This window comes from Cyprinodon variegatus, unplaced genomic scaffold, assembly GCF_000732505.1.
Source record: "Cyprinodon variegatus isolate N-32 unplaced genomic scaffold, C_variegatus-1.0 Scaffold81, whole genome shotgun sequence".
NCBI classification, from domain to species: Eukaryota; Metazoa; Chordata; class Actinopteri; order Cyprinodontiformes; family Cyprinodontidae; genus Cyprinodon; species Cyprinodon variegatus.
In genome coordinates this window covers 757247-764251 of record NW_015150534.1, presented here as the reverse complement: position 1 = coordinate 764251, position 7005 = coordinate 757247, and positions in this window count along the sequence as shown.

The following is a 7005-nucleotide window of genomic DNA, read 5'->3' as shown; positions in this document are numbered from 1 at the left end:
TATAATTGAAAGAAATGCATGATTTTATAATGAATTCTGTGTTTGTGTTGCTGTGATAGAGACAAGGAGGCTCACAAGTGAGGGAGGCCAGTAATATTATAACAACTGAAGAAGTAAATGAAGATGGGGGATATAATAGAATAGAATAGAATAGAATAGAATAGAATAGAATAGAATAGAATAGAATAGAAAATCCATGTATTGTCTCACAATGGGGAAATTCTGGTGTTTACAGCAGCAAAAAGATTATAGATTATGGTCACACAAATGTGAAATTTAGAAAGGTTCATACAAATAACATAATAGTGAAGAGTTAAAAAATAAACAAATAAAATACTGTACTGTAAAGTGTTTAGACAATATAAAAACTGTGTACCTGGAGAATAAAGAACAGGTTTTTAAAGAAAATGTCCAACTGTCAATTAATCGTCACCTGATCGACCTGATCAGTCAATTCTAGAGGAAATCAATAGCTGATAACATGCCTAGTTGTAAATTGCATAAATTTGGGGAGAGGCTGCCCAGTGGTCACGGCATAGAGCTTGGAATCCTGAGGTTGTGAGTTCAAAACCGACTTCCATGGACTGACACTCTGGCTCTCTGAGCAAGACCCTTAACCGCGCACTGCTCCCTGGGCCCCCCACCATGGCAGCCCACTGCTCCCCAAATGGGATGGATTAAATGCATAGGTAATTTTCTCCAATCTGAAATCAATAAAGTTCAATTATTATTAATTCTAAGTTTATTAATACTGAATATGTTTACTAACACAGTGTCAATTTACAGTACAAAAAAAATGTAACAACCACTGTGCAGCTATATTATAGTTTTTTTTTTATTTATTGACTGTGCAATATTCTGTGCAATATGCTGACTGTGCAATATATGTGAATAGAATAGTCATACCACTACCTCACCGTTGTTTCTTACCTACTACACTTTAACGTTAAAGTAAATCCACCTGTACATATGTCACCTCAAACCTCTACTGTGCTACTACCTTGTATTTTTAATTTTTTATTTTTTTTTGTATTTTATTTTGTTTTTCATTGTGTGCAATACATGTACACTTGCACCTTAATCCTTATTTATATTGATATACTGTATATACCTGGATATACTCTATATATATATATATATATATTGTTTATTCTTCTTAATGCACCTTTTTCCTCCTTGTTTGCACCTTCTTCTTTAATTACTATGCCAATATGTGACTAGTGAAATCAATAAAGCTCATCTAATCTAATCTAATATCAACAAATGGAGCTAAATTTAACAAATTTGGCATCTTTGCTGTTTATTTACATCCTTGCATTTTCCTTGATCCTACCACCCGCTTCCAAGGCAAATCGCAGCAACACTACAGTACTTCATTCTTACCAAGGTTGGTCTTATCTGTTCAGAGGACAAAGTGGTTTCTTCAGCCTTGACTTTTTTGCAACTCTAATCTCTGCCTTATAGTGTATTTCTCAGAGAGAAGATGGTTTCCCCTGGCAGTTATATAAAACAAGACTTTCAGGATTTGTTCTCGTTGGATCTTTAACATACTAATGGGAGTTTGTGTGGCTTTTCTCATGCTAATATCACAGCACTGTTTCAAGAGAATCTACTTTGCATAGATTGGCTCTAGCAAAACTGCAGGAATTAGCAACAAAATGACTTGACCAGCTACTTTTATGAAGGTTATCCTGATGGGGTGTATCAGATATGAGGGAGAAATTAAAAAGAAAGTCCTGATACGTAAATGACTGAAATAAAAGTCAGTTTCTTAGTTTAATGAGGATCAGCAGCTCTAGTGACATTTGTTTTCTAAATTGTCTTGAAATGTTTTCCTCTCTCATTCGCTGCATGTAGAAACATGTAGTTATCCTCTCTCTGCCAACACACCAAATGCAGAAAAAAGAGATTTCTCAGTAACTGCACAAGGAAGTGAAGAGATCAGGAACTAATAGCACTACATATCACAGGGGGGGGGGGCATGTACCAGCCTTTTTTTTTGTCACGTTAAAGCTTAAAGGCAGCACAGTTTCAGGGAAGTCCTGCCTATATATTCAGTTCAGTATTATTTAAGAAGCAGAAGTTTCCTCTCCTTCTTCTCTTGCCAGCTAATTAAAGTTTCCGTCTGCTTCTTTGCCAATGAAAATGAGCTCTTCACACATGAGACAAACTGCTGGGGAAAAAAATAAAAAAAGCCCATACTGTGTTTTAATTAAAACAATTCTCAGAGGAGGGAAACAACGGAGCTCGTGTCTAAAACACAAAGTACTTCACTTTTCTTTCCCACTTTGTTTGAAGCTCTGTTTAAAATGATCTTCTGTTACAAACAGCAAGATGAGACTACCTCCTTTGTAAACAAAGAAGCAGTGTTAGTTATGACTTCAGGCAATGTGACTCATCAGCTAATGGTGGGTGAACGGTGGGCCTCGCTTCATCCACATCACCCACAGCTTGACGCTACAAAATCAATTTTAGGAAAAGTCAAAGAGTTTTTTTCTTAAACCCATCTTTTATCTCTGTTCTTATTTCCTTTGATCTCTTCCAGCGATTAAGACGTAGACTTAGACAAACTTTATTGTCATTTTGTGCACACATCATTTTGTTCAGTGCAGCTCTCAAAACATTTCCATTTCTGTGCATCAGAGATAAAATGTAAACATGGTGATCTAACGTAAACATAAGACTGAGATATGATTTACATTTTTTCCAACATTCAGCGTTTTGTTTATATTTTATTCAACATTTAGCGATTTAATGGCAGTGGGGAAGAAGCTGTTTTACAGGGAGAACAGTCCAGTGATGATGTCACGGGCTCGGGACACGCAGCGCTCAGATGAAATGTCTTTTATGGAAGGAAGACTGTTAGGAATCCAGTTTGTGTGGGTTGTTTTGTGTTTGTCTCTCCCTCCAGCACCAGGTGGCGCCCTGTCCTCGTTGGTCCTCCTGCACTCATTGGCTCATTGGGAGTATTTGAGCCGTTGACTGCCACTAACTCGACGCCAGAGTGTTTGCCAGTTTTGGGTACTCTAGCCAAGCCGTGATTAGCTGAGTCTAACCTGTGCTTCGTTTCTCTGAGACTAACTGTGTTTTTTGTTTTCTCCTTTTGGAAGGAAGCCTTCCCCGCTGACTGGAAGTTTTGGCCTTCTCCCCCAGGAAGGATATTTTGTGTTTACACTGAGCTGGGGAAAATTTCCACACGATCTGTTCAAGTACCGTCGGAATTCTAACTGGCAGTCCGCTCTCATACTCCTCAGTAGAGACTGACACGGGAGTGGATTTTCACTCCTGTCCCGTCCCACTCCCACAGAAAAAAATTGTGACCCGTCCCGATCCCGGGCCAGAGTAGAAATCTAAATCCTGTCCCGTCCCACTCCTGGTGAAATTACTCTCACTCCCATTCAGAATGACTCCCGCTCCTGCACCACTCCCATTCTTGTTGTCTTCAATAAGATTTCTGCCAATACATTGAATCTGAATTTCTATGAAGGGTCAGTTAAGTTCCTGTTTCTAACTGTAGTAACTGTTGGTCCCTCCATTGTTGTTTTTGAGCGCGGGTGAAAAACTCAGAGCGGAAGCACTGTTGGTTTTTGGGTCATGTAGTTTTTTTGACTCGCATTATAGTGTAGGCTTCAAGGAAAAAAACTACAAAATGGCGGCGCCAGTACTGGATTTTTATTCCTTTCTATTTTATTTTATTTTTTGGCATCGATCCTAGTTTTTTTTAGTTATTATTGGTTTGCTCCCGCTCCCGTCTGCTCCCGTTAATGTTTAATCCTGTACCGTCCCAATCACGTGATCGTTACTAATACTGACTCCCATCCTACGGGAATCCCACGGGAATCCCGCGACCCGTTGGATTCCCGAAAAAATGTCAGTCTCTACTCAGGGTCCAACTTCACCAACCTGTCCACCCTCCAACGAGTTGCTCTTTATCTAGAAAACTCACACATTCTGGATTCAAGGATTGGATTCTATGTGAGTCCCTTTTTCCTCCATGTTCAAGAACTCTATTCAGTTTCATACGGCCATTGAACTAACCGCTGTGAACTTCCCTTCCACTTCTAGTTCCGATTCATCAGCTCTGTCTGAGATCAAGATTCCACCTCCTGTTGTCTTCACCAATAAACCTGTTAAACTTTCCATTGGTTCTCTGAGTGGTTTGCTGCATGCGGGTCAGATCCCTTAAAAGCATCATGACATAGACATTTCATCCCAGCGCTGCATATTTGATCAGGATTCAATGTGAAAGAGTTGCATAATAGTACAAACTGTAAAATTTTGTAAAAACTTACATACAGAAGTCTACAATAAATTAGCAAGGGTTTCTCTTCTGTAATGAAACAGTGAAAATGTTTACATTCGAAAATCCACTAATCTGGAAGTAGAGTCCTCCTGTGTGAAATTCAAATTTTTTTTTTTTTTTCTTCAGAGACAGATTTGAGGGTTTAACAGGTTGTTTTAAAAACAGATTTATCTGAGAAATAAGCCAGATGCAAATTAAAGACCAACCCATCGTTTTTTTCTTGGTTGTTGGAGTTTGTTTCTGGGTTTTGTGTTTGTCCATTTGATTCATGGCACAAACACAAAACCCATATGTACGTCTGTTTCTAGTCCCTCTTCTTTTCCTTCCTGTTCAAACTTTTTTTTTCATATGCTAAATAAATATCTTCCAGTTTCCTGTAAGTCCTACTGTTCTTTCTATACTGCTAGTATAGAATACAATAGAATAGAAAATCCCTTTATTGTCCCATAATGGGGAAATTCTGGTGTTTACAGCAAAAATTATCTAGAAAAAAATTGTCAGACAAATGTGGACCTTAAAAAAATGTATGTATTTACGTTATTATATTATTTATGTTTTTCCTAATAACTAATTTAATTTCAGATTTACTGTGAGGAAACTGCAATTCCATGAATTACCTCTTGACAATATCTGCTATTTTATTTCCTCTAACACCCACAAATGCAGTAACCCAAAGGAATCTTTACTTTTTTTAAATAAATATTTCATTAATAACATCTAATTTAAAGGGTTACAATGAAATATTACACAGAGCTGGAAAGCTATCAGAATAACAAGAGTTTAGATGGGCTGTTGCTCCAGCTCGACTGGTTTAAATGGCAGGATTAGCTCCCCTGCACGTCACCCAGCTCTGCAGAGGCCTGTTATTAAACTGTCTGTTTGATTCAGGTGGATTGAATCAGACAAACATCTAAAACACGCAAAGACTGACTTTTGACACCTCTGTTTTAGGCGGCCATGTTCATTTATAGACACTTCTTCAAAGCTTTTGTCATAAGAACGACTCAGAGTTCTTCTTTTTTTAGTTTTTTATATTTCTTCACTTGGTGTTTGTCTGTCATTTTCTAGTCTAAATGTGCGAAACTGAAAACGAAAAGAGGAATAAAATACTCCTGCAGGGCACTGTAAGTGTTCATGGGCCTTTTGCCTGCTTTTAAATGGTTAACAAAAGTATTGCTGCAGCACTGTGCAAAATGATTAGCCAGACACCCTTTTCTTTTTATAAATTCTCTGCTTCAGGTCCTTCCTGTTTTCATATGAGTCAACTTTGTTTGTCAAGCAATTTAAATTACATTTAATCCTTTAAATCTAAACAAAGATTGACTAATACTGTTCGGATAACAGACAAGTTAGCATCTAAAGCTATCTATACTTCACTTAAACACATAGAGAGGAGCTTCTCTGCTAAACCAGGACCCTGAGAGTTTATTTAAATCTATGCAAAAAGCCAAAACCAAATGTTTAGCTCACTCAGAAGTATTTCTGCTTCACTGATGTGCAAACAAAGAATGTATTTACTGACGTAACAGGGCATAATGCGTACTTTTGTCTCATAAGGAATCACAAAACTGTACAACTAATTATAATAAATAAAAAGGTGTTTAAAGCCACATTCAGTAGTCAGTTTAGCTAATATCCTACAGGATGTAGCTAGTTTCAGTTCTTCTATCTAACAAGAGTTTAGCTCTTTTGAGAATCCAATATCAGAACTTAATTTGTTGGATATTATTTGAGATGTATATTGAATAATAGACATTGGTAACAACATAAGAGGTGAAAATGTATTTGTTGTGCACAAGGCTGCACAAAATATGCAAATAAAGTTTTTTTCAAATGCATTCTTTATTAGATTGTCAGCTTTTTTTGCTACTACACACTTTTTTACGCCTCAGTTAAATACATTTTCACCTACAATCATTGGTAGTCCTGTTAAATGTGAACAGAAAATATTAAGATATAATAGTTATTTGAGCGTCACACTGAAAAATGTAGAAAAATAACTTCTTTTTTTTTTATCCAGAGAGAAAAGTTTTCATATTGGCAAACATTTGTAAAACGATACAGTTAAAACCATAATTGGGACCTTTAACAACAAAAAAGGTTTTATTTCTGCTTCATTTCTAAATTTATCATCACAGAAGACTTTTAATTCACAAACCATGACTTCCTGCTTCTATTTTGTAAAATTATAATTGCCCTCCAAAGCAGAAATTCTTTCATTTTTGGATTGCATTTCCTTTTTCTAATTTCCATATACAAAACATGTTCTTTGTTTGCAACAGTAATGGAACAAAATTCACTCCATAAAGGCGACACATGTGTTCATCTGTCCCACTATTCATAAGTTGAGATATTTGGGATTTGGATTGTTTTATTTTACTGCCCTATTTTTACTTAGAAGTAAAAAAAAAACATATAGATCAACAACTAAAACAAGAGAATGTTGCAACCACTTAACATTTTAGAATAGAATAGAGTACAATTTTATAATAGAATATTAATAGAATATATAGACTTTATTACCTAGGCTGTGTATACTTCCAAAACAAACAAAAAAAGATCACCATCCCCTTTCCTTTTTATTTACAACTAGACCACTGGAAACAATGCTGCCTCAAAGTGTTTAAAGGAATAGTACACCCAAAACATGATTAGCCTTCATTTTCTACTCACCCCCATGCTGAACAACACTCTGGAGTACT